Source organism: Thermobia domestica, chromosome 12 (genome assembly GCF_964235325.1).
Source record: "Thermobia domestica chromosome 12, izTheDome1.hap1.1, whole genome shotgun sequence".
In the NCBI taxonomy this organism is placed as follows: Eukaryota; Metazoa; Arthropoda; class Insecta; order Zygentoma; family Lepismatidae; genus Thermobia; species Thermobia domestica.
The window spans coordinates 90,851,429-90,878,892 of record NC_137465.1 but is presented as its reverse complement, the minus strand read 5'-3'; the positions used below and the strand labels follow the sequence as shown (position 1 = coordinate 90,878,892).

Sequence of the window (27,464 nt, the reverse complement as noted above, 5' to 3'; positions counted from 1 at the left end):
CCTCATCTATGTTGAAAATTTGTTGAAGATCGGTCGAGTGGTTTAGGAGTTATTAAATTTTATTTATTTTTACACCCCCTCCCCCACCACCTTTCTACCATCAAAGTGAATAGTCTAAAACTAGCCCAGCCTCGAACCTCATCCATGTTACAAATTTGATCGACATCGGTCGGGCGGTTCAGGAGATTTAGAGTCACAAACATAATGATTTTCAATTATATATATATATATATCTATATATATATATATATATATATATAGAGAGAGAGAGAGAGAGAGAGAGCTTTATTTATTTATTTATTTATGATGTTCATGCATGAATCAGTGTCTTCTGGTTTGCTGAAAATACTGGTAAGAAGAATATCCACATGGCATATATCGTGCAGTTATGATGTGTTTGTATTTTCTATTCCAGAATTACTAGTCAAACGTTTTCAACAATTACTGACTCCATTGTTCAAGTCTTCCCTACAGAAAACAAGGTTAGTACGTTCACATATGGGTCAGTTTCTTTCAAGTAATCCAAGAACTGGTTGCTTGTTGATTCGTAAAATATCTCAAGCTTACTCTACTCTTCGCCTCATAAATTACGAACTTTGGTCATGTTTTTATATTAAGCGATTTGTCTTTGGCAGCCATATTATTGCGCTCGCCTATTTTCACTGTTGAAAGAATTGTCAAAAACATTAATTGCTAAAAACAAAACATATTGTCCTAGGACAATGTAACCAAAAGCAGTTTGTTGCTAATTTATTATTGTAAAAGATGACTCTGCTGGTATTTTTAACTTCTATTCTCATTTTTATGACAAAATTAAAAATAAACATAGTAAAATGTACTCACAAGGATGACATCCGAGTATTAAAAACTTAAAAATCTAATAGCTAAAGCTGAATCACTCACGTTCTTTTACGGTAGTGATTCACGTTAACTTATGTGATCTTTAGATTTTTAATAAAACAAATAATTAAAAATCATGTGTGTGAGGCCTTATGGCATTGGGACCGTCCCAACGACATCTGTTAACGATTGGTGAAACTACATCTACCTGAGTAACTAGGTGGGGGTCACCCGCTTGCGTCACTGCCCGCCATCAGGCGTATCAGGAGCTTTCTAGACTAAGTTGTTATCAAGTCTGTATCTAGGTGACTCTCCAGTTCGCCGCCTGACGCTGGATGGGACCTAAAAGTTGTATTCTTCAGCCGGGAATTGAACGCAGGGCCACGAGGACATTGGTCGAACACCATAGACGAACCATAGGAGCCCCCTTAGTTTTTAATACTCACGTTTCTCTAATCATATTTACCTTTTCCTTTTACGTTTATGCGTGATGGGCAGATTGTCTTGCAGAGTCGAAAGCTCTCATCTAGTGTTTTTAGCTTCGAGAAATTTGGAATTTGGTATTCCTTGGTGAATACATTTTACAATCTTTTGCTTGCTGCGCAGATATAGTGAACACAGTTAAATATACTATGTGAACTTAAAGTTAAATTAATTTGTTTTGTTTATTTATCTTTTGTTTTGTTTTGTGAGTCACACCTAATTTTAATTTTCTCTCAAATAGCATACCTACTATGTACCATATAGTGCAGTTCAAGGAAAGAAGGTGTTAGCAAGAGGTAAATTATGGGATAAATACAATAATCGAAAGCGACATCTTAGACACAGTGGAGTTCTTCCGATTAAAGGAAAAAAAAGATACTACTCCAAGCAGTCCAATTACTCCCGAAGGTAAAGAGTTTGATATAAATGTAAATTGTTAAATTATGAATCCCACAAATATTGTAAAACGTGTGATAGAACGTTCCAGGTGCTTACAAACAGAGTAATCAACCTTTTATAGATTTCTCCCATCATATCGTCTGTCATTTTTAGAGCCTTGTGAATCAAGAGAAAATCACCTCGCGAGGTCACGGTTGCATCCATCCGTAGATTTGAACAGGTCCGTTAACTTGGAGTTCGTCAGAAACCGATTCAAACAAAACTTATACCAAAAATTTGTGCACATTTTGTGCAGTTTTGTGCACCATATCTCGAGTTTTGTGCACCTTGAGAAAATTAAAATTTTTCATATTTAAATTTTTCAACGGTATGCCAGCCCTGAGTCCGTCCAAGCGGAAAATCAAAAAAACATATATAAATTAATAGACTGAGTTTTGGGCAGTTTTGTGCACCACTTCCTGAGTTTTGTGCACCTTAAATAACAAAGATATAGCCCCTTGAAAATATTGAGTATGCCAGGAACTGGAGTTCGCCTAACACCGATTTCGGCAAAAGTTTCATCAATCGTTAGCATTTATTTTGTGCAATTTTGTGCACCACTTCCCGAGTTTTATGCACCTCATATAACCGAGATATAGCCTCTTAAAAATAGTGCGTATGCCAGGTGTGGAGTTCATCTACCACCGATTCCGGCAAAACTTACATCAATCGTTAGCATTTATTTTGTAAAATTTTATGTATAACTTCCTGAGCTTTGTGCACCTCAAATAACCAAAGATATAGCTTCTTAAAAATAGTGCGTATACCAGGTGTGGAGTTCCGATAACATCGATTCCGGCAAAAGTTACATCAATCGTTAGCATTTATTTGGTGCAATTTTGTGCACCACGTCCCGAGATTTGTGCATCTCACATAACATAGATATAGCCTGTTTAAAATAGTGCGTATGCCAGATGTGGAGTTCGTGTAACACCGATTCCGGCAAAACTTACATCAATCGTTAGCATTTATTTTGTGCAATTTTGTGCACCACTTCCCGAGTTTTGTGCACCTCATATAACCGAGATATAGCCTCTTGAAAACACTGCGTATGCTAGGTGTGGAGTTCGTCTAACACCGATTCCGGCAAAAGTTACATCAATCGTTAGCACTTATTGTGTGCAATTTTGTGCACCACTCCCCCAGATTTGTGCACCTCATATAATAGAGATATAGCTCCTTAAAAATAGTGCGTATGCCAGGCCTGGAGCTCGTCTAACACCGATTCCGGCAAAACATACATCAATCGTTAACATTCATTTTGTGCAATTTTATGCACCACTTCCAGAGTTTTATGCACCTCATATAAACGAGACATAGCCGTTGTACGCACTTCCGATATTGGAATACGCACTATTTTCAAGTGGTAACATTTCGGGTATCTGAGGTGCACAAAACTCGGGACATGGTGCACAAAACTCTACGCAAGACATAGTGACATTTGACTTACTAAGAGGTTTGATTGGCGCTGTACCCACTTGGGCTATTGGTATACGCACTATTTTCAAGTAGTTATATTTCTGTTATCTGTGATGCACAAAACTCGGGAAATGGTGAACAAAATTGCACAAAATAAATGCTAACGATTGATGTAACTTTTGCCGGAATCGCAGTTGTCCGAGCTACACACCTGGCATACGCACTATTTTTAAGGAGCTATATCTCGGTTATTTGAGGTGCACAAAACTCAGGAAGAGGTGCACAAAATTGCACAAAATAAATGCTAACGATTGATGTAAGTTTTGCCGGAATCGGGGTTATCGGAACTTCACACCTGGCATACGCACTATTTTTAAGGAGCTATATCTCCTTTATGTGAGGTGCACAAAACTCGGTAAGAAGTGCACAAAATTGCACAAAATAAATGCTAATGAATGTTGTAACTTTTGTGGGAATCGGTGTTAGACGAACTCCACACATGGCATACGCACTATTTTCAAGAGGCTATATCTGTTATGTGAGGTGCACAAAACTCGGGGAGAGGTGCACAAAATTGCACCAAATAAATGCTAACGATTGATGTAACTCTTGCCGGAATCGGTGTTATCGGAGCTCCACACATGGCATACGCACTATGTTTAAGGAGCTATATCTCCTTTATGTCAGCTGCACAAAACTCAGGGAGTGGTGCACAAAATTGCACAAAATAAATGCTAACGATTGATGTAGGTTTTGCCGGAATCGGTGTTAGACCAGCTCCAGGCCTGGCATACGCACTATTTTAAGGAGATATATCTGTGTTATTTGAGGTGCACAAAACTAGGGAGATGGTGCACAAAATTGCACAAAATGAATGCTAACGATTGATGTAACTCTTGCCGGAATCGGTGTTATCGGAGCTCCACACATGGCATACGCACTATGTTTAAGGAGCTATATCTCGTTTATTTGAGGTGCACAAAACTCCGGGAGTGGTGAACAAAATTGCACAAAATAAATGCTAACGATTGATGTAACTTTTGCCGGAATCGGTGTTGTCCGAGCTACACACCTGGCAAACGCACTATTTTTAAGGAGCTATATTTCGGTTATTTGAGGTGCACAAAACTCGAGAAGTGGTGCACAAAATTGCACATAATAAATGCTAACGATTGATGTAACTCTTGCCGGAATCGGTGTTATTGGAGCTCCACACATGGCATACGCACTATGTTTAACGAGCTATATCTCCTTTATGTCAGCTGCACAAAACTCAGGGAGTGGTGCACAAAATTGCACAAAATAAATGCTAACGATTGATGTACGTTTTGCCGGAATCGGTGTTGTCCGAGCTCCACACCTGGCATACGCACTATTTTTAAGGAGATATATCTGTGTTATTTGAGGTGCACAAAACTCGGGAGATGGTGCACAAAATTGCACAAAACAAATGCTAACGATTGATGTAAGTCTTGCCGAAATTGGTGTTAGAAGAACTCCATACCTGGCATACGCACTATTTTCAAGAGGCTATATCTCTGTTATTTGAGGTGCACGAAACTCGGGAAGTGGTGCACAAATTTGCATAAAATAAATGCTAACGATTGATGTAACTTTTGCCGGAATCAGTGTTAGTCGAACTCTAGGTCTGGCATACGCACTATTTTTAAGGCGCTATATCTCGGTTATTTGAGGTGCACACAACTCCGGGAGTGGTGCACAAAATTGCACAAAATAAATGCTAACGATTGATGTAACTCTTGCCGGAATCGGTGTTATCGGAGCTCCACACATGGCATACGCACTATGTTTAAGGAGCTATATCTCCTTTATGTCAGCTGCACAAAACTCAGGGAGTGGTGCACAAAATTGCACAAAATAAATGCTAACGATTGATGTACGTTTTGCCGGAATCGGTGTTAGACGAGCTCCAGGCCTGGCATACGCACTATTTTTAAGGAGATATATCTGTGTTATTTGAGGTGCACAAAACTCGGGAAGAGGTGCACAAAATTGCACAAAATAAATGCTAACGATTGATGTAAGTTTTGCCGGAATCGGTGTTATCGGAACTTCACACCTGGCATACGCACTATTTTTAAGGAGCTATATCTCCTTTATGTGAGGTGCACAAAACTCGGTGGGAAGTGCACAAAATTGCACAAAATAAATGCTAATGAATGTTGTAACTTTTTTGGGAATCGGTGTTAGACGAACTCTACACATGGCATACGCACTATTTTCAAGAAGCTATATCTGTTATGTGAGGTGCACAAAACTCGGGGAGAGGTGCACAAAATTGCACAAAAAAATGCTAACGATTGATGTAAGTCTTGCCGGAATTGGTGTTAGAAGAACTCCATACCTGGCATACGCACTATTTTCAAGAGGCTATATCTCTGTTATTTGAGGTGCACGAAACTCGGGAAGTGGTGCACAAATTTGCATAAAATAAATGCTAACGATTGATGTAACTTTTGCCGGAATCAGTGTTAGTCGAACTCTAGGTCTGGCATACGCACTATTTTTAAGGCGCTATATCTCGTTTATTTGAGGTGCACACAACTCCGGGAGTGGTGAACAAAATTGCTCAAAATAAATGCTTACAATTGATGTAACTTTTGCCGGAATCGGTGTTGTCCAAGCTCCACACCTGGCATACGCACTATTTTTTAGGAGCTATATCTCGGTTATTTGAGGTGCACAAAACTCGAGAAGTGATGCACAAAATTGCACAAAATAAATGCTAACGATTGATGTATCTCTTGCCGGAATCGGTGTTATCGGAGCTCCACACATGGCATACGCACTATTTTTAAGGAGCTATATCTCCTTTATGTGAGGTGCACAAAACTCGGTAAGAAGTGCACAAAATTGCACAAAATAAATGCTAATGAATGTTGTAACTTTTGTGGGAATCGGTGTTAGACGAACTCCACACATGGCATACGCACTATTTTCAAGAGGCTATATCTGTTATGTGAGGTGCACAAAACTCGGGGAGAGGTGCACAAAATTGCACCAAATAAATGCTAACGATTGATGTAACTCTTGCTGGAATCGGTGTTATCGGAGCTCCACACATGGCATACGCACTATGTTTAAGGAGCTATATCTCGTTTATTTGAGGTGCACACAACTCCGGGAGTGGTGAACAAAATTGCTCAAAATAAATGCTAACAATTGATGTAACTTTTGCCGGAATCGGTGTTGTCCGAGCTCCACACCTGGCATACGCACTATTTTTTAGGAGCTATATCTCGGTTATTTGAGGTGCACAAAACTCGAGAAGTGATGCACAAAATTGCACAAAATAAATGCTAACGATTGATGTATCTCTTGCCGGAATCGGTGTTATCGGAGCTCCACACATGGCATACGCACTATTTTTAAGGAGCTATATCTCCTTTATGTGAGGTGCACAAAACTCGGTAAGAAGTGCACAAAATTGCACCAAATAAATGCTAACGATTGATGTAACTCTTGCCGGAATCGGTGTTATCGGAGCTCCACACATGGCATACGCACTATGTTTAAAGAGCTATATCTCCTTTATGTCAGCTGCACAAAACTCCGGGAGTTGTGAACAAAATTGCACAAAATAAATGCTAACGATTGATGTAACTTTTGCCGGAATCGGTGTTGTCCCAGCTACACACCTGGCGTACGCACTATTTTTAAGGAGCTATATTTCGGTTATTTGAGGTGCACAAAACTCGAGAAGTGGTGCACAAAATTGCACCAAATAAATGCTAACGATTGATGTAACTCTTGCCGGAATCGGTGTTATCGGAGCTCCACACATGGCATACGCACTATGTTTAAGGAGCTATATCTCCTTTATGTCAGCTGCACAAAACTCCGGGAGTGGTGAACAAAATTGCACAAAATAAATGCTAACGATTGATGTAACTTTTGCCGGAATCGGTGTTGTCCGAGCTCCACACCTGGCATACGCACTATTTTTAAGGAGCTATATCTCGGTTATTTGAGGTGCACAAAACTCGAGAAGTGGTGCACAAAATTGCACAAAATAAATGCTAACGATTGATGTAACTCTTGCCGGAATCGGTGTTATCGGAGCTCCACACATGGCATACGCACTATGTTTAAGGAGCTATATCTCCTTTATGTCATCTGCACAAAACTCAGGGAGTGGTGCACAAAATTGCACAAAATAAATGCTAACGATTGATGTAGGTTTTACCGGAATCGGTCTTAGACGAGCTCCAGGCCTGGCATACGCACTATTTTAAGGAGATATATCTGTGTTATTTGAGGTGCACAAAACTCGGGAGATGGTGCACAAAATTGCACAAAATAAATGCTAACGATTGATGTAACTTTTGCCGAAATCGGTGTTAGGCGAACTCAAGTTCCTGGCATACTCAATATTTTCAAGGGGCTATATCTTTGTTATTTGAGGTGCACAGAACTCGGGAAGTGGTGCACGAAAGTGCACAAAACTCGGTCTATTAATTTATATATGTTTTTCTGATTTTCCGGTTGGACGAACTCAGGCCTGGCATACCGCTGAAAAATTTAAATATGAAAAATTTTAGGTTTCTTAAGGTGCACAAAACTCGAGACGTGGTGCACAAAACTGCACAAAATGTGCACAAAATTTTGGTATAAGTTTTGTTTGAATTGGTTTCTGACGAACTCCAAGTTAACGGACCTGATTTGAACTGTGTTAGTATATCTACAGTTATAGGGTTTCAGGAGCCAGTTTTTATTTTCGTGAGTTATTGGGGTATTATGATAAATTTTCGAATTATAATATTTACATTTAAGTGGATACCTAAGAAAATCAAAATTTAAGTGTTAGTTTAAATAAGTTCTCTATTTGAGGCGTATAGTTTCTAAATCCGCCATCTCCTTCATAAACGGTTTCGAGAAAAACAGGAAAAACTGATAACTCAGAGATTATGTGAGATAAAATTTTCTTTTTAGAAATACTTTACTGCTTTCTGGACATTCATTATAACTACCAAATGACAAAAATCTCTCTCATCTTATTTCTCGGTTATTGCAGAAAGCAGTTTGGAGATGGCGGATTTTGAAAACAACTTTTGGAGATGGAGGACTTTGAGTCAAACGTACCTAAGTAATTTTTGGGGTTTATTTGCTTCCAAGTCATTACTATTATAATTTCTGATAACTATTTCAGAACAGAGCAGTAGATGAAGATAAACTGAATCTAAACGACGATATTAACTTGTTGGGTGACATTATAATGTGCACAAACAAGGAAAAAAGAAATGAAGCTATAATCATAGTACGTTAGCTACATTTACAGGTCAAGTTCCGAAGTTCCCAGCCCGTTTAGAAATATCGTCTCCTAACATAACATAAGCTTACTTAACCTCACCTCACTAACCTAATCTAACCCATTGGGACCTAACCTAACCTAACATAGCCTGACATAACAGGATGGGAACTTCGGAATAAATGCCACCTTTACCAACAAGAAAAGATTGAAAGTGATCTTTACACTGTTTTCAGATATAGTTCTCATCAGAATCATGTTCGAAACACTGGCATTCAGCCTAATCCTCATCTACACTTTCTTCTGTTGAAGCAGTCAGTCTCTTTTCAGCATCAACATAAATGGCTAAGTTTGAATTAGCACGCCAATTCTCCCCGAAGTGTTTCGTTAGGAATTGAACAATATCTTGCAACTTTTTTTTCATTAACGTCGGTCTTCAATTCATAGCATAGAATAGAATAGAATCGAGATGATGGGGTTTACAAACACACTGCTGAGTGTACATGGCGGCTTTTGAAGAAACCCTGAACTTTAAAGCAGTAATTGAGGGTGGAGGTGGCGACATTTCAAACAACTCTTTTCACCATCATGTAGGGCATGGAAAGGAATACCAGTAAATGTACTTACCTCATTTTTTTTGAAAATTGGAGATGGCGGATTTAGAAACTATACGCCTCATTTAGGAGTATCACTTCAGTATTAAAGCACAGTTACGTGTTAAATGGCAAGTGGTAGAAACAAGATATCTGAATAGTTAGAAGCACGTAGGGTATTACAGAGTACCGGTGTTTTATGGACCTGACATCGTTGGTGTCTGCGTAACGAAAAAACATTCACAAGAGCGGATTCACTTATGTAGATCGAAAACCAGTCTTCTATTTTGCAAGTTTTTGCAATGTATGAAGTGATCGATAAATATTAGAGAATCTTTAAACGTACAATTAGTTACTTAACACGGTTATTCATTATTATTAAGTCTTTAGACTATATTGAGTGTTGAATTCCAATGGACAGCAGATTCCTCGAAGCTTAAACTACAAATCAAGAGCTTTCGATTGTACAACACAATCTTCTTCGGTTTAAAGTTAAAAGGAAACTTAAAAAGTATACATGGTAAACGATGACCGACGTCCAAATTCTAAAAAATCACGTTAGTAAATCAAGCAGTGCGTCAGTGCTTTAGTTTTACTTAATGTGATATTTAGATTTTGAACTATCAGTCGTCTTTTACCGTTCTTACCTTTTAGTCTCCTTTTATTGTTACGACCGAAGAAGACAGTGTTGTTTAATCAAAAATCCGTGACTTCTAACTTACACTTTGAGCAATCTGCTGTCCGTTGGAATTTGGTCTCCAATTGGTGATTTCCTTCACTGAGCAGATATTATGTATAATGGATATTATTGATCCATGTACATAGTTCACACTACTTATATTCGAAATCCTGATAATTTTAGAGAATGACGAGGAAGACCTTGAGGAATGCATTCTTTGGTTAAAAAATTCCATGGCACCTTGGGAGAAGGTCTGTGAATATTGGAAGAAAACTTCATCCAAACGAGTAGCTGATCTGCGTAACAGCAGTAAACCAGTTGCGGAGTATTTTTCGGAATTTCCAGTTTTAAAACAACCGTTGGGATATACATTGGTAAGTGATAGATATGTAATTAAATCTATGATTAAACTGTATAAAGTTGCATATTTTTTGTATTTCAAAATCATGTATACCGAGTGTGCTGAAGTGGGGTCAGCCCTCAAGAAACTTCTCTCCGGATGCACCCACTTTTAATTGCAAAATAAAACTACTTAGATATACTATGAAGATGATTCACAGCTGGTTAAACTGAAAGCACCGGAAGAAACCGCTTTTACGATTACATCAAGCTTAATATTCCCATTTAAAACATATCTGGTTTTATGTCTTTCACTGATGTTTCCCACAAGTCTTAGAACACGGATTATAGTTTAAAATATGGTCAAAATAGGTTTTAAAAGCTAAATAGCTTCTTACAACTTTCGAATAAATGTGATCTTGTTACTTATTGTTCTTGTTTTATATCGAAAGTGATTTTACCAAAAAGTTTCCTGATAAGGAAGTGTCTTTATATGCAAAATGGAACACAGAGAGTGAAAAGTTGAAGAAAATTTCTTGAAAACCAAGCAAAGTGCACCACACGCAGCGATCTATGCAAGACTTCTTGAACACAATGAGTAAGATGTAGGTAGAAAGCACATTCACTCAGCGCATGTTTAACTGTTGTGAACTTTAACAGGAAAGCTCAATTATTATCAGTATTGTAGGTAGTGTTGTTAATAGAAAAAAAAAAACGTTCGTATTTTTCAGAAATGTACGTTTTTTTTACAAAACAAAACAATGCCTCTCGTTTTTTTTCTGAATTTCGTTTTTTTTTTTTTTCAAATAGCCATTCGTAATGTATCTAACTCTATTTTCCCTGTAGCACCCTTCGTTGTACAGAGATATCCTTAAGATTTGTCAGGTAGATACTTTGGATGAATTCCTAAGTGTTGACATAAATTGGACGGGCCTACGCGAAGTGTTACCAACTATGGATATTAAAGTTTCCCTAAATTTGGAAAAAACTTAAGAGAATTTTGTTTATAAATCCGTACTTATATGTCCGAGCGCAAGTCAACTTACGGCAGTCGAACATTGGTCCTTACTGAACAAAAGCGGGTACAGACCGTTCCAGTGGAGAAATTAGGAGGCGCACGAACAATTCGTATTTAGGTTCTAACCCTTGATTTTTTTTAGATTTTGGGGCCGCGGTGGCTCAGTGGTAGAGCGTTCACCTCTGGTGCTTGGGGTTCCGGGTTCGATCCCAGCCCCCGCCAAGTGAACTTTGTGGTGGACAAACACCGTGTGCGTGGGTTTTCTCGTGGTTCTCCCGTTTCCTCCCACTTTCTTCATTCCACCATTTCATTCATTACTCATCATCACCGTCTCCTTTAGCCTAATCGGCATAAGCGTGGGACGTAAAACTCAAAGATTTCATTTCATTTTTTCTTTTTTTAGATTTTCCCTACTTTTCTGTTGACCGTAATCTATTTTTTGTAATTAGAAGCTTTGTTTCCTAAATATCGCCATGATACTTGTACGACATATTAGAGGTGTACCAATGTTCATTTTAAGATAGTTTGCGTCTGTGTGGTAGCAGTGTTGCCAGCTATAGAAAAATTTAATTCCCGATTTTAGAGGAAAATTTTGAAAACAAAATCCGTTTTGTCTCCATTATTTTCTTCCTGTTGGCTACATCGGGACAAACGTACCAGTGTATCAAAGAATCGTTTTTGTTCTATACAACAACAGTATAGGAAGTTTCAATAGGATAATTGGGGGAAGTATAGTTGAGGTTTACAGTAGACCTTGTTCTCTAAGTGGAAAGATAACTCATATTTTTATAGGTAGAATGAGATATTTTTAAATGGCATGCTTACTTTATTAGATACCGTCACGATACTTGTAGGATATATTAGAGGGATACCAAAGTTTATTTTAAGATAGTTTTTGTGTGTCTGGTAGCAGTGGTGAATTCTGCTACCAGAATTCTGCAGTGGAGAATTCTGCTGAAATTCTCTACAGAGAATTTTAATTTCTGATTTTAGGGAAAATTTTGGAAAATCTTCCTTTTGTCTCTATTATTTTCCTCTTGCTGGCTACATTGGAAGAAACGTACCACTATCTGAAAGCCTTTTCTTTGACCTAGAGGATGCACCATAAAAAGTTTCAATAGGTTAATTTATTAGGGAAGCTGTAGCTCCGATATATCTTGATTTTTGCTCCTGAGGCGTAAAAACTGTCAAAATTTCATGTGTATGATGACAGAGATTTTTTTCTTTCTCTCCTTGCATTTAAGCCAGAGACTTCAGGTTTTCACTGTACCTTATCAACAGACCAAAGAATATTTTAGGTGATTTGGACCGATGTGGCAACAGTGGTGCTGGATACAAAGAATCTTGAAAATCGGTTAGGGAAGTTTTTGTAAATTTTCACCCTACATTTCCCTCAATATATCCCTCCCATTGGCGACAGTGCAACGTAACCTACATGAAAAAATAGCAACATCCCTTTTCTAACAAACTAGGCCTTAACCATATCAATCGGGTTAATGGTTTTTGAGCAATAACTCACTAACTGAAAATGTAGGAAAACGCCAAAAATGACCTGGGTCCGAAAGGGATAATCACACAATTTTGTTCGTATAGGTACAGAAAAATGAACGATATGTAAGTTACGAGGGCTTCGACTCAAGTTCTGCTGATTATAAATCAATACATAATAGTTCTAAAAAAAAAACACACATTTAAAAAAAAAACATGAAAAAGAACGGGTTTTTAATTCAAAAAAACTTCACAGTAAAAAACGTTTTTTTACAACACTAATTGTAGGACTCAAGTCCCACAGAGCACATCACAGCCAGTGGACGTACATATTAGATCCAGAACGTCCAGTTTTAGTACATTGACTTATGCGTAACATCCATTGGTGGTCCATATTACGTTCGGCAATGGATATCCACATTCTGAACTTGAGTGGATGGTCCATTGGATGTCCATATTACGTTCAGAAGTGAATATCCATTTTCTGGACTTCAGTGGATGGTCCATTGGATGTCAATATTTAATCCACGAATGAAACGTCCACGGAGCTACATGATCTGGATAAAAAAGGGACGTACGGAAAACAACATTCAACTGTTAGTGACGGCACATGCGCAGATCCTTGCACAGTGCACTCTTAGCAGGTTTGAATTCAGTGGTTGAGAAGCGTAGAAATTTCAGTGATATTAATACTTTTAGTTCTATGTTGGATAGAAGAAGGAAGAGAGAATAGGAACTGCGAAAAAGGTAAGATATGATAAGTGATTTGTTTATATAGATTTATTCCGGTGCACCATTTATTATACAACTGAAAGTTTTTGTGTATGTGGACAAAAGTAACTCATTATCAATTATAGGCTGGGGTAACGTAGATGGGCACATGGGAATTGGTAATATATATATATATCTCAGTGAATTCAGATGGTGAAGGGTGTAATAACACCCTCACATAAGATACTAGTGAGGTTCGTTCCTTCTGTACCAAAGCTCAGGACTCAATTCGACATTACTCGAGAAGACGGTTCAACCAAATTTTGACAGATTTCTTACATTCCCAGGTTAGATTAGAGTTTTATATTTCTTTTAGCCGAGCATGCACAAAATGAGGAGCTCCATTACTACTTGCAGATTGACTTCAGGAGGGCTCAGTATCGGTTAACTACTGTATCGCCGGACCAATTTTAGAAAATTTACCAGATAGATTGGAGAGTTTCTTTTGGTTCGTGAGTAAAAGTAAGTTGAGAGTGATAGTTACCAAAATACTTGTCGTTAGTTATTTTTGATATTGTAAGCTACACTATATATATGGGGGGCGGAAGAGGAAGGTTCTAGATTACTGGTCCCCCATGCAGATTAGTAGCTGGGTATGTTTCTTTCTGTACTAAAGAGTATACATTGACAACCCAGCCACTCAGTGCAAGCTGTAATGCAAGCTGCACAATATTGTTAATTCCAATGTCAGCAATCTATTATAAATAAATGTTAATAAAAATATCTTCATTAAAAATCTAGCAATGTAAAAAAAATATAAACAATGCGTCTATTCTCGCATTAGCCAAATTCTATGCATTATACTAAAAAAATCTATAAAATTTCACAAATTTCACAAAATCACAAATATGCAAAAATTACTTAAAATCAAAAAATCAAAGTGTGTCGAGAGTTGCAATTTTTAAATCTTAACACATAAAAAAAATTATTTTTCCATGTGAAAAGGGGTCGCACGTGCCGCCAAACAGCCAACAAACAAACAAGCAGACGACGGAAATTAAACCAAGCTCAACAAAACCAGAGGATGAAAAAAGTTCTAAATCAGTCCTTAAAAATCAGTCCTTGGTGTTTTAAAAATCAATCTTTAAATACCAATTTAATCAATATTTACAAATCAATTCTTAATAATCAAGTTCTTAAAAAACTAAATTTAAATCGCCAAACAGCCAAATAACAACAAAAAAAATCATCATAAACTACATTATTTTAACAACGTAAAACGTCACATCCAAATAAACTATTAAAAAAATTTCATACCTCAATGCTCATCCTCACAATTCAACAATCAAAAATATCATCATAAAAAAGCTAAATTCAACACCAGGTCATCGTTAAAACAACACCAAATCTTCCAAATATATGTTACACCTACTCAGGGCTCAAAAGCTCAACACTCAACCATTACTATACTCATCTGGCAAATCGTTCCTAATATCCATTATTAAAAACATCACAAAATCTTACAATAAAATCTTAATTATAAAAAATATAATAATATCAATTTAATAAAATTGAAAATATATAAAATAATTAATTTGAAAAATGAGTGTTGCCACAACATTTAACTTATACAGTATTGCCGAGCGAGCGTTAGCGAGTGAAGGCGGGTTAGAGCCCCGCAGGGCACGTTGTTTTCTGTCTTTATTACTGCTCAATGGGAAGGGGGAGCAGTAATCTAGAACCTTGCCGGGCGAAAGGGACTATTTGGCGGTATATTTGTTATGATTTTTGGGAAAGGCAGTGCGTATATGACAAGGTTGTTTCATATCGTGATTGAGTTTTATGAAGTTATACAAAAATGAGTGTCAGTTGTCGAAATTAATTGAAAGGCATGGTCTACTAAACAGGCAAAAAGTTTATTGTGACTAGTGTAAACAAATTGAAGCTACAGAAAAGAAGAGGATCATTTAACCAAACCTAATCGAGTATAATCTAATTTAGTACATTTTGGTACTTTTTTGGATTGCATGTAGTACCTCCCCCAAAGCTGTGCAACACATAAGGCGTGCATTTTATGAAATTAACTGTTAGATGAAATTGTTTTTCCACCATCCTCGTTTATGCGTATACTCATCGCCGCTGACGCGCCTGCTCCCTACGGACGCTGTTTCTGCTCTCCTGTTTTGACTCGGTTAGATGGCATTTTCGTGCTTTTTACTGGCCACGTAGCACAAATTAGTCAGTGTTTTATGGACTAGCTTTTATGCCATACGTTCACATCGTATTTCGAACATTAATCATTATCAAGTGAGCCAGGGCCAATATCTAGTATTTTGGGTGAGAAACTAAATAATATTCTTTTTCTTATTTTCGTATTCTGGCAATACAGCAGTAATACCATAAGTATAAGTACATTGCGGATGTGTGCTCCTCCGTGGCTAAGCAGTTGGCCTGCGAGACCCGAGTTCGATTACCGGCAAGAGCTCAGGTGGTTCGGATTCCACGTTAATCAGTAAGTTTACGTCTTATATACCCTTTTCCGTACAGATTTTTTTATCGTGTATTTAAGTATCAGCGCTTTGCCAAGAAACAGAAATGTCAGTTAGTAAATGAACGTAAAAGGTCTATAGCATCATTTTTTTTTGATCATAATAGTAAAGTTTATTATTTACAGTATCCTTTATATTTATTAAGTTGAAATAATTACTAGCAAATGCTAGCAGCAGGCCCGTATCCAGGGGGGTCTAGGGGGACCGGGCCCCCCCTAAATTTTTGCTGGCCCCTTTAAAAATTTTACGATGCGCTTAGATATGAACTATAATATGGTTGGATCAGGCCCCCCCTAACTTCAGCCCCCCTAAATTTTTGGGCTGGCTACCGGCCTGGCTAGCATAGATATTTTTTTCTTCGTCACATCTGCCACAGGTGGATAGAAGAAATGTCATTGGTTAAAGATTTTAGCTCTCAGATTTCTAGAAGCTGGGAGTAGGAGATGTAGAAGCGTCTTTTCTTCGAATATCGGGGTTGGATTAACACGTACAATGTAACTATAGAAATTTTCAGTTTTAAAGTTTCGGCGTAAAAGGTATATCGACCAGATAAGGTTGAGTGGAAATTAGTCGCAATTCGGCGTGTAAGTGAAGACGGATAGTGTAATGACATCTATGCGTATTGATATCTTGCGAAACTTCATAAATACGTCCATATATTATTTAGTAACGTTATTATATTATATATTTCCAATAACGAGGAAGATTTAGTAAGGAAAAAGTAACACAGGTTAACACACCCCATTGTTTTTTTTTTCATTATTTCGGTATTTTCCAGTTTTTTTTTTTTTTGTACTTTATTTTCATTCGAATTAAGTACTTTCTTCCTACTTTGTTTTCGTGTGAGAGGAAATTTTTATCTCTTTGTATACTTCATGGCGTTTGTCATGGTTCCTTCGGGGCAGAGCGGTGTGATGTGGAGGGACATGTGTGTGAGCTCACAGTAAGAAAGTTTAACGTTATTTTCCATCACCAATGGACTTGTACTAATAACTATCCGATTTAATTTTAAGCTTTCCTCCGGACATGTAATTTATTCCTATTTACTTAGTTCACCTTTTGATTAGAGTAATTTCTATTATTTAAATTTTCTTAACTGGATTTTTTTTTAATTTCCCTTTTTATTATCTTTGCTTATTAACCAACTTTTGGTGGTAACGAAGTTTGTTTGTTATATAGAATTTGTTTGTAAATTCCAATTCTGAAGGTCGTCTAGCGGAGACGAAATAACTAAGACGCAGTTAATAAGGGGGAACTTTCTAACAGTGGTCCTCCTTCGTATCTCTGCTTGGCCACAGACTTATAGCTGGTTTGAGGATAGTATAATCGGTCTGTATTGAGAGGACCATGCGTTTTTGGGGTCTATGGCTAATTGTTTCGGTTTAAGTCAACAAATGGTTGTAAGTTTTGTAAGTCCATAGCACACCATCTCCAGAATTAAATGGCATTTGCGGTACTGTCCTAGTAGAAATGCAGTGTTAGGTTCATACGTGTAGCATGTTACCAGAGACACGAGTCTGAAATATAAAAAATTGTCAAAAAAATTGCATCATCAATTTGGTTTTAGTCTTAATATTTAAAGATTTGGTTTTAGTCTTAATATTTAAAGGCTAAATTGTAAGCTATAATGGACGTAGTTAAAATTGTAATTGATTTCATAATTTCTTCTAAGACAGTTAATGATTTTTTTATCCAGGATAACACGGAAATAAAATTTACTTGAAAGAAAAGGGTCGGGTTGAAAATGGGCTGTAGTGTAATAATTTGACGTGCAATGACTCAAATATGTTTATCTCCTTTTTTAAAAAAGAAAAAAAATATAGTACAATTTTTATGTTGCACCTTTAATGTGCGATAAATATATTTTCGTAGTAAATCGGCTCAATGTTAGATAGATAAGATTTTTGAAGTCGATTACAAATATCTACCTTATAACATTTTTCCTTTCAGTTACACATAATATATCATGTCTTGCTCGACGGTGAGTAATTGAACTGTATTGTATGGTAGGCTACATTCCTAATACTTTAGATTTTAGTATATCGTATACACCTGTGTAATATCCTCATCTTTATCAGCAACTTACGCTAGAGCTCAAAAGAAGAGTCTTTTTTTTTTCCTGTGGGCCCTACTTTCCTTGGTAAGGCCGCTCAAAGAGCTCAATTTTGAATTTTATTTTTGGTTTATAGGCAACTTTCGAAAAACAAAGGACCAGGAAAGGGTCTGGGGTATTGGAAAGAAGTAGGATAAAGCTTATTCATAAATTAACATCTCGTTACTTTATCATTCAGGACTCAGATAAATGTTTGTAGTTAGCATGTCTATTTTGACCTAATGGTCCAGTTTTACTGCAAGCCTGTATCTGCGCACTTCATAACAGAAAAGCAGAATGTTACCTTATGAACAGTTCGTATTCGACTTCTTTCCAATATCCTATTTCCTTTCCTGGCAAATTGTTCATCGAAAGTTGCCTAAAAGCCAATGTAAAATTCAAATTTGGACCCTTAGAAGGACTCTTCCAATGAAAGGAGGTCCCACAGGAAAAAACGCAAGATAATTTATTTTGTCTCCTTTTGACTTCTAGAAGTTCCTGTAGAGCTTGTCCACGATTTTTATAATACCACATATATATATATATATACAGTATATATAGGGTGGGTGGCTGTTGTTAAAGTAGTTTCTGTAATTTCACATCGTCATCCTAGGTTGTTACCAGTTTAAAAAGGATGCATAGGTATTTCCTTCACAAATGGTTGAAAAGCAGTAAATAAATAAATAAATAAAATACTGGTTAATTTGTATTTTTTACTGTAGTGACGTGATATGTATTAATGCTCTTCTTGCTTTATATTTATATTACCGTTTTTTAACCATTCGTGAATCCAGTGCTTTTGTATTCACTCTATTAGTTTCAACGAGGATACCAATGTAAAATCGCCAAAAGTACTTTCGTTTATTTTCTTCATTGCATGTGTGTTGAGCTATTATTTTTTTGGTTTATATATCATCACAGCCCACTCTGACTTAGATTACAAACACTTTCTTCTACGTCTTTGGAAGGCTCCCCTATTGATGAAATTTAATTCTAACACTGGGAAGACACTCGCTTGAAGTAGTAGACACGATGCAGGCAAGCCTTCGTTGCCCGTGGTTCTGGCTTAAGGTTTGTCGGTTGTCCAAGTTGTTCGAATAAAACTTTACCAAAAATTACCTTAGAAGTTCGTATATTCTTTTAGGATGATTATCACGGTTCAGCTTCGAACAATAAGAGTCACAAATATCATTCTAAACCCTAAGTGTGCAAAGAACTTGAAATCAAAGATTTTATGCATAAATGTCGTACTATAAATTATCCCTTTATTTCTCTACCCGTGCTCACATATGTAGCTTTTTCTAACTGGACAATTGCCCAACACTGTGACCTCATTCACATCTGCAGCTCAATTTTTGAAGTTGCTTCATTTTTTCCTTCCATAGTATTACATTCGAGCATCGAAACCTTTAACGAGTCAATTTTTTTTTTAAATTGAGTAGATATGTTTTGGGGAGAAGGAGAGAAATTTTGATCTACGGAATGTATCAAAAAGTCGTTCCTACGCTTGGAAGGTGATTCTAGATCAAAATGGGACGAAAATTTAGCATTTTTGCACTGGGTCCTCTTTTGACTCCGGGAAAACTTATTTTTATTTGTGACTTTTACACTAATTTGTCTCAGCACTGAAGGGAAAGAGTATGAGATATTGGAAAGAAGTTGGATAGGACCTATGCGTTAGGTAACATCACTGTTTGTCTTGCCAGGTTAGAATTACGAAAACGCATGTAAATAGAGCTAGACACGATGTCTTTGAGGTTTTTGTTCTCCTGTTGATCTCTAGAATTTCGCCTCAAGCGTTGTAAACAACCTTCTGATTCAACCTGTGTAAATAAAACTTACATTTTCGAAAAATAAAATAAGCTTGGACGTATAAGTATTAAAAATATTCTACTACAGCTTTTTAATTAAAAGTAGTGTTACAGAATAACGATATCTGTACATATAAGTGTATTGTATATAAAAATCGAAAGTTACATAAATTTCCATACTTTTAATTCTATTTTAAATTTCCTTATTTAATACAGACAGCTAAGACAAGGCTCGTAGCAAGCTGAGAAAGGTGAGTACACCTCAGATCTGAACACAGACGATGAAGGACGTTTACGTAAATGAAATTTTTTGAGTTTTACGTCCCACGGTTATGCCGGTTAGACTAAAGGAGACGGTGATGATGAGTGATGAATGAAATGGTGGAATGAAGAAAGTGGGAGGAAACGGGAGAACCCCGAAGAAACCCACGCACACGGTGTTTGTCCACCACAAAGTTCACTTGGCGAGAGCAGGGTTTGAACCCGAGACCCCTAGCACCAGAGGTGAACGCTCTACCACTGAGCCACCGCGGCCCGTTTACGTAAACGAAAGGAATAAAGGCCTTTAACACCAAAAGTTAACAGTGAAACTTCGGACGACGAAGTGAATTCTATGATCGAAATGCTACCTACACCACCTAAAGTAACTAAATCTATTAGGAAGCAAGATGTTGGCGTTAGTTCCGTGTGCCTTGCTTCTGCTGAAGATAAGGAACAAAGTAAGTGTCTCATTTAAATGAGCTATATTAGACAAGCTTCGCTAACACTTCCATGTGATAAGTCGCGTTGCACGCACATAGCACCTATTTAGGCATATGCATTGGTCGGGAAATGCAAAACTAGCTGAACTGAATTTGATGGATTTAATTCGGCACTTTATTTTGTTAGAAACTATTAGAAGTTCCAAAGTTCGAATAGATTTTGATCCCGTTTTACTTTTCAACTTAGTTAAATCTATTATTAAAACATATGAAGCTCAAGGAATAACGAATAAGTTCTGTGCATAATTTTGTGCTTCGTGAGGATCCATGCGAAAGAGAATATTAAAGTTTTATATAATTTGTATTACTTTCAAAATTGTATAGGGTTACAGGAGTACAAGTAGTTATACTTTAGACTGAAAGTTTATTAGGTGTTAGACATATTTTGACAGTTCAATGTAGCAACCTCGTAGATCAACAGTACAGGATTTGGTAAAAATATCTATTCAGTATTAGCTGCTAACTCTGTTGAAACTGCCCCTTTTCTGCGTCGATTTGTAGCTCTGAAGGCGAATTCAGATCTTTTTTTTTTTCATTACAGAAAAGGAATGAAATGCTATGGTTCATATCTTGCTAAAACCTTATAGTTATATGCTTTTGCTCACAAATGATAAAGCTAAAAAGGCAAAATATCTTGATTTCGCCAAAAGTCGACATATCTGCTTATGCCTTTCTGGAGAAAAGTGCAATAATGTATTTATAATTACAACTATGTGTTTGAGATACTGAGTTTGGGCAATTACTTGGTTTGAAGCAGAAATCGTCTGCTATCTTTATGCATTCAAATCAGACTTTTCATAAAAATTTGAAACTTGTAGAAAGTATAAAAATTTCGACATGTAGTATAGGTGTTAGAGTTCTCTTTAGTTTTCCAATGAATGAAGGGATAATGATTCTGCAAAGGCTCAGGAATTTCTTAGGGCTCAATATTTTCGTAATTTCATTTGTTTTCAAAGTTTTCTTATTAGTTGAAAGCTCTTTCAGGTTAACCGAACAAGCAGCAGTAGAGAAAAAGAGAACAACAAACTCCCGATTATTCGCGGAATTAGCTGGCAGAAGCACCGCGAATAGCTGAAAATGACAGACAATACTTGTTCGTAAAATAAAAATTGTCCTAGCTTAAAAAACTTATTGTATTGTACGTAAAACGTAAGAAAAAGCGTGCAAATATGTATACAGAACACTAAAAATATTTGTACCGGTATTGTTCAGTACAACGTAAAACAATCAACGAAAAAGTGTATATTTACAGTGAAGCCAAGGTACGATACTGTAAGTTAATTTATACTCTATATTTAAAAGTCTCGTTCTGTATGACTCGTGCAGTAGCTTTATTGAGTTCACTTTTTTCCGGGAGACGCCAGCGTATAATCTGGAGTATGCTGTAGTTTATTGAAGAATGCTATAATCTGCTGTTGCTGTTAGCTCACCATTCACTTTCTCAGTTTGTTTGCATGTAGTAAAACCCAATTGGAATTGGCTGAGGTATGATTTTAGTTTTAATGAAAAATGTGTTCAGGTAGGGAGTTTCTTTGTGTAATCAATTATTATTATTATTATTTCCTTTTCCTTCAGAATTTCTTAAATACTTTTGAAATTAAAATTAATTTTAACACTAAATAACAACCGTAACCGTTTATAGTAAATTTGTTTCCCACATTGCAATGACAAGACTCTCTCCAAGCACTATGTTCCTTTGTGATTTGTGGTGGATGGAGTTAATAAAAAAAGGAAGTCGAAATATGTCTTTCTCAGTGTCATTCTAAGAATGTGAAATGATGATGTCGCGCCATACAATATTTCAAATACAGATTTTTTTCAATAAAAAGTTTTAAATTCCATATAGTTTTAGAAAAATAAAGTAATAAATAGACTATGTTTTATGGTATACATTAGGGATTATATACAAACATTATAATTAGGAAGATTTCATGTGCTTTGGAGGTTGATTCCTGCAAGGACACTGAACATGTTAGATTAGTGGAAAGCATGCAGTGTTGCACCCAATTGTGATAAGCATCAGAGGGTACTTTTCTGCTTTGCTGGCGGCTCAATTCTCATTTGGCAGTAGAAAACTTTGAATCTCTTCTTGGTTTTATATACATTTTTCAGCTTTCTTCCAACTGCAATATCTAATTCTGTAATAGTTTGTCATAACAGAAAAAAATGTAAGGGCATGCATTTCTTAAAGTGCTTTTCTTCCTTTTTTTTCCGTAATATGATTTCGTAAATTTCCATAATTATTCATCTCAACACATTCTTTCTATTGTCCAGAAGACATGGCTTCCTTTGAAACACGCTATTTTAAGTGCTTAATCTTTCATAATGCTTACGTAAATACATTTTAATAACAATACATTTTGTAATTTGTGGGTCAATTTGGAATTTGTAATTTTAACTTTGTACCTTTGAGTCTCGTTTGTATAGTTTAAAGTTAGAAGTTCTCAGGTTCGATCCCCGACCCCGGTCACGTAATTTTTACTCTTTAAAATTAAACATAAAAACTTATTTAACTACAAGCTCATAATTTGATTTTTTTAAAATAATTTTGATCGTTCTGATGTTGATAGTATCTAGAATTAATTTTCCCATTTTCTTGATTTCAGAAAAAAGAAATGTGGAGAACAGCAATAAGAAAGGATTTCTGTCAATCACTCATTGTGTACAGGACCAGATTTCAGTGTTTTGTGCCCATGGGCCCTAGCGAAATAGCTAGATAGTTTTATAGCGAAATATCTTACTCTTTTTAAATAGCTAGATAGTTTTATGTATTTTCTTTGTATACAAATGTAAAAAATTACAATCTTCTTGAAAATAAATCAAGGAAACTGTTAAGAACTTTAAGACGTAATGACAGGTCACTCAATAAAGTGTATTGTTATCTTATTTCTTTCTTTTTGTTACGACTTCCTTATTTTTATAATGTATACAATTTCAAAGTTAAGTATTTGAAACGTTCTCGGGCATTAAGGGACGTCATGTTTAAGTTATTATTTCTTATGAGTACGATAATATATTAAAAAAAGAGGTTTTGGGGACAATGTTAAAAAGCTAGAAGATTAGCTGTCCAGCCTGTTGTCCATACAAAGGAAAAGAGAGAAGTGATATTTCAGAAACGAATTATGAAACTTCAGGAAATGAAATGAAATCTTTAAGTTTTACGTCCCACGGTTATGCCGGTTAGGCTAAAGGAGACGGTGATGATGAGAGATGAGTGAAATGGTGGAATGAAGAAAGTGGGAGGAAACGGGAGAACCCCGAGAAAACCTACGAGCATGGTGTTTGTACACCACAAAGTCCACACGGCGCGAGCTGGAATCGAACCAGGGACCCCAAGCACCGGAGGTGAACGCTATGAAACTTCAGGCTGAATCGATGGAGGTTTTTACATCAATCACAGAAATGGGGAAGGTGGCGGTAATGAAACGAAAGTGTTACTATAGAGTTTTCAGTTTTCGATATTTCTCTACGCAAATGCAAACAGTGGAAGAGGATGCAGGTTTGAAGATGATAAATTAAGATACAAATTCTATTAACTGAAGCGTATGGGCAGAATACTTTACTTTGTTAATTTCATTTTGAGTGCTTATTGTCGGGAAATAAGGAAGCATTATTGTAGCTTTTAATCTAGCTGTAAAGGGCACATGCTATTTCATACTTATTTAGATTTTTATTAATAACTACATGATGTAGAATATTTTAATTTTATTGGCACGGTGTAAAACCCACCGACCTTTATTAAAGGAGGAGGATCAGTAATGCATGAATAAATATATGGTATAACCTCAAATAGGGAAAAAAAAAGATTCATGTAAAATTGAAATTATATTTGCTATTCATACATAATTTTCGAATAGTTTGACCTTTTAGTAGATAAAAGTCGAAACTTTTTTTTTTTTTGTGGTACACAACCAGAATTTTGATTAAACTAAACGTATTCTTAAAAAACGTGACCATAGTAATGTCTCATTGTTTCTTTGTTTGCACATAGAACTTTATAGTGTAAATATTGACCAGTGTACTTATTGACTGATGGTAAAAATTGATGGAATGAGGTTTATTTAGATGCCACTTTGATGTGGTAAAAGTGTAACGTCTGTTAGAAATAGATTGGTTCTAGATAGCATGGCTTCCGTAGCGGGCTTCGAGTGAAATAGTTCTTCTGTGGCAGTCCTTTAGAACATTCAGTGGAAGTCCATAATTGGTCCGTGTAGGGACCAAAAATAGTCACAATTAGTACGTTCAAGTTCCAATGATATCCACATATGGACATCCTCTACATCAGTTTGAAATCCATAATAGGTCCATTTTAGTTCCGAATGGACGTCCAGGAGATGCATGGCAACTGTCCCAAAGTAACATCTTGTGTATATCGAGTGGACGTCGTATGGACCAAAAGAACACGTCCTCTGAACGTCCATTGGGCGTCTGTACGTCCATAATTAGGTCGTTTTGGTACCAGAAATGGACATAATATGTACGTTCTGGACGTCCAGTAGATACACGGCAACTGTGCCACCTGTACTCTCCCGTGTACATCCACTAGACGTAGTATGGACCAAAACCACACGTCCACTGGACATCCCGTAAATCCATTTTAGCTCCGAATGGACGTCCAGGAGATGCATGGCAACTGTTCCAAAGTAACATCTTGTGTATATCCAGTGGACGTCGTATGGACCAAAAGAACACGTTCTCTGAACGTCCATTGGGCGTCTGTACGTCCATAATTAGTTCGTTTTGGTACCAGAAATGGACATAATATGTACGTTCTGGACGTCCAGTAGATGCACGGCAACTGTGCCACCTGTACTCTCCCGTGTACATCCACTAGACGTAGTATGGACCAAAACCACACGTCCACTGGACATCCCGTAAATCCATTTTAGCTCCGAATGGACGTCCAGGAGATGCATGGCAACTGTTCCAAAGTAACATCTTGTGTATATCCAGTGGACGTCGTATGGACCAAAAGAACACGTTCTCTGAACGTCCATTGGGCGTCTGTACGTCCATAATTAGTTCGTTTTGGTACCAGAAATGGACATAATATGTACGTTCTGGACGTCCAGTAGATACACGGCAACTGTGCCACCTGTACTCTCCCGTGTACATCCACTAGACGTAGTATGGACCAAAACCACACGTCCACTGGACATCCCGTAAATCCATTTTAGCTCCGAATGGACGTCCAGGAGATGCATGGCAACTGTTCCAAAGTAACATCTTGTGTATATCCAGTGGACGTCGTATGGACCAAAAGAACACGTTCTCTGAACGTCCATTGGGCGTCTGTACGTCCATAATTAGTTCGTTTTGGTACCAGAAATGGACATAATATGTACGTTCTGGACGTCCAGTAGATGCACGGCAACTGTGCCACCTGTACTCTCCCGTGTACATCCACTAGACGTTGTATGGACCAAAACCACACGTCCACTGGACATCCCGTAAATCCTTGCCCGGACGTTAAATGGATGTACATTGGACGTCGGTGTGCTGTGTGGGGTAGTATGTTAAATATAATTAAGTATTTGAGTGTGTGAGTAGAGCAAATAAGTTTCATTTGGTAATACAGGAATGGTTTTCCAGTACTTTATGTGAAGCAAGCAAGTGTTGCGAATTTTTTTTTTTTTTTTTTAATGATATCCTGGGATCGCTCGTCAGTCAACTTGGCAATATCACACGCCTGCTTTAATATGCTCGCCGAACATATGTACATGATTAAATGTACATTTATATGAAAATCATAATCTACACTAAACAGTTTTAGGTTTAGCTTGACATTTCACTGAACTTCAAAACGAGCTAAATCTCTTTATTGATACGCTTTCTCAGTTCTGAAAAAACGTTATCTTACAAAATATACAAGAACTCTTCTGAACAACATCAGATCAATTTAAAACTTGATATACGTATTAACAATAAACTTCTTTAAAAGCTGTCATAGTTTGGTTTCGAACAAATGAGTGTAATTCAAGTTATGAATTGTTGAAGTCAGCCCTCCGTTCCAACTTGTCGAAAACCAGCACTTTGTTTTAATATACGGTAGACATTTAACGAAACCTTAAAACTTGTTCTTTACTTAATTTAACTCAGATTTTCTTAGCTTAGCTTAGATTAGCTTTATGTTCTTTCAGGAGTAAACATTTTATTTACATCTAAACTCGTGTGTCTATAGTCTCCTCATGACAGCAAATATGTTATAATTTTCGACGCGACCACATTTTAATACCAGCAATAAGTTTTGTAAAAATTAATTATTAAATTGTGGCTATTTTCTGTGAATTAAACAATTAATATGATCGTGCTTGAATTGTACATCGTACTTGAATGGATTTAAATGTCAGTCTACTTCTCTTTTCACTCTATAGAAACTGAAAGTGCACCGAATGTCAACCTCAATTTTTAGTCACATTTGTATAGTGTAAAATCGTACCAAAAATGGAAACTACTCATTGGATCTGTATCAAAACTAATCCAACATATGCGTCGTTAGAAACCAATGCAATTAGGATATGGTATTTGGTATTCAATACATTGTATCTATTAGGTTTCGTAATGTGATATTATTCGTGTTATATAGGCATATTCTTTTAGACGTTACAGTTTAAACCAATTGTACTAATTACATTTATATATTTTATACTTACAGGAGCCAGAAATGTAATTCTGCTGCTACTTTTAGGTAGACATTTTCCTCCTGTCACTTCGTCGGTAAAGAGGAAAGATAGCGGAGGATACTGGAAGCCAACAAAGTTAGAAGCGCAGGAGGGATTCCTTTTTCATGTTAAGGCATGTTGCTTTTTATGTTAAATACCGTATAGTAGAAATAAAGAAGTATATGGATCAAATAAAATCTGAGGAAGAAATAAAATGAAAAGCGCAAAGGAAGAGTGGATATTTGCGTCAGATCAATCCAAAGATTGTTTATCCGAGATACATTGTTAAATGATTCAAAAAGGTTGTCTAAA

General features: G+C 36.7%; 2 long non-coding RNA genes across 2 annotated transcripts; both read left to right on the top strand.

Annotated features, from left to right (window-relative positions):
• The first annotated feature begins 418 nt into the window (after positions 1–418).
• LOC145665749 (uncharacterized) lies at positions 419–27,464 on the top strand. The gene is made up of 4 exons (XR_014127634.1): positions 419–482; positions 1,565–1,731; positions 9,905–10,095; positions 27,146–27,464. It is a non-coding gene; the product is annotated as an uncharacterized LOC145665749 (long non-coding RNA).
• On the top strand, positions 20,295–23,355 carry LOC145665748 (uncharacterized). The gene is made up of 2 exons (XR_014127633.1): positions 20,295–20,448; positions 23,097–23,355. It is a non-coding gene; the product is annotated as an uncharacterized LOC145665748 (long non-coding RNA).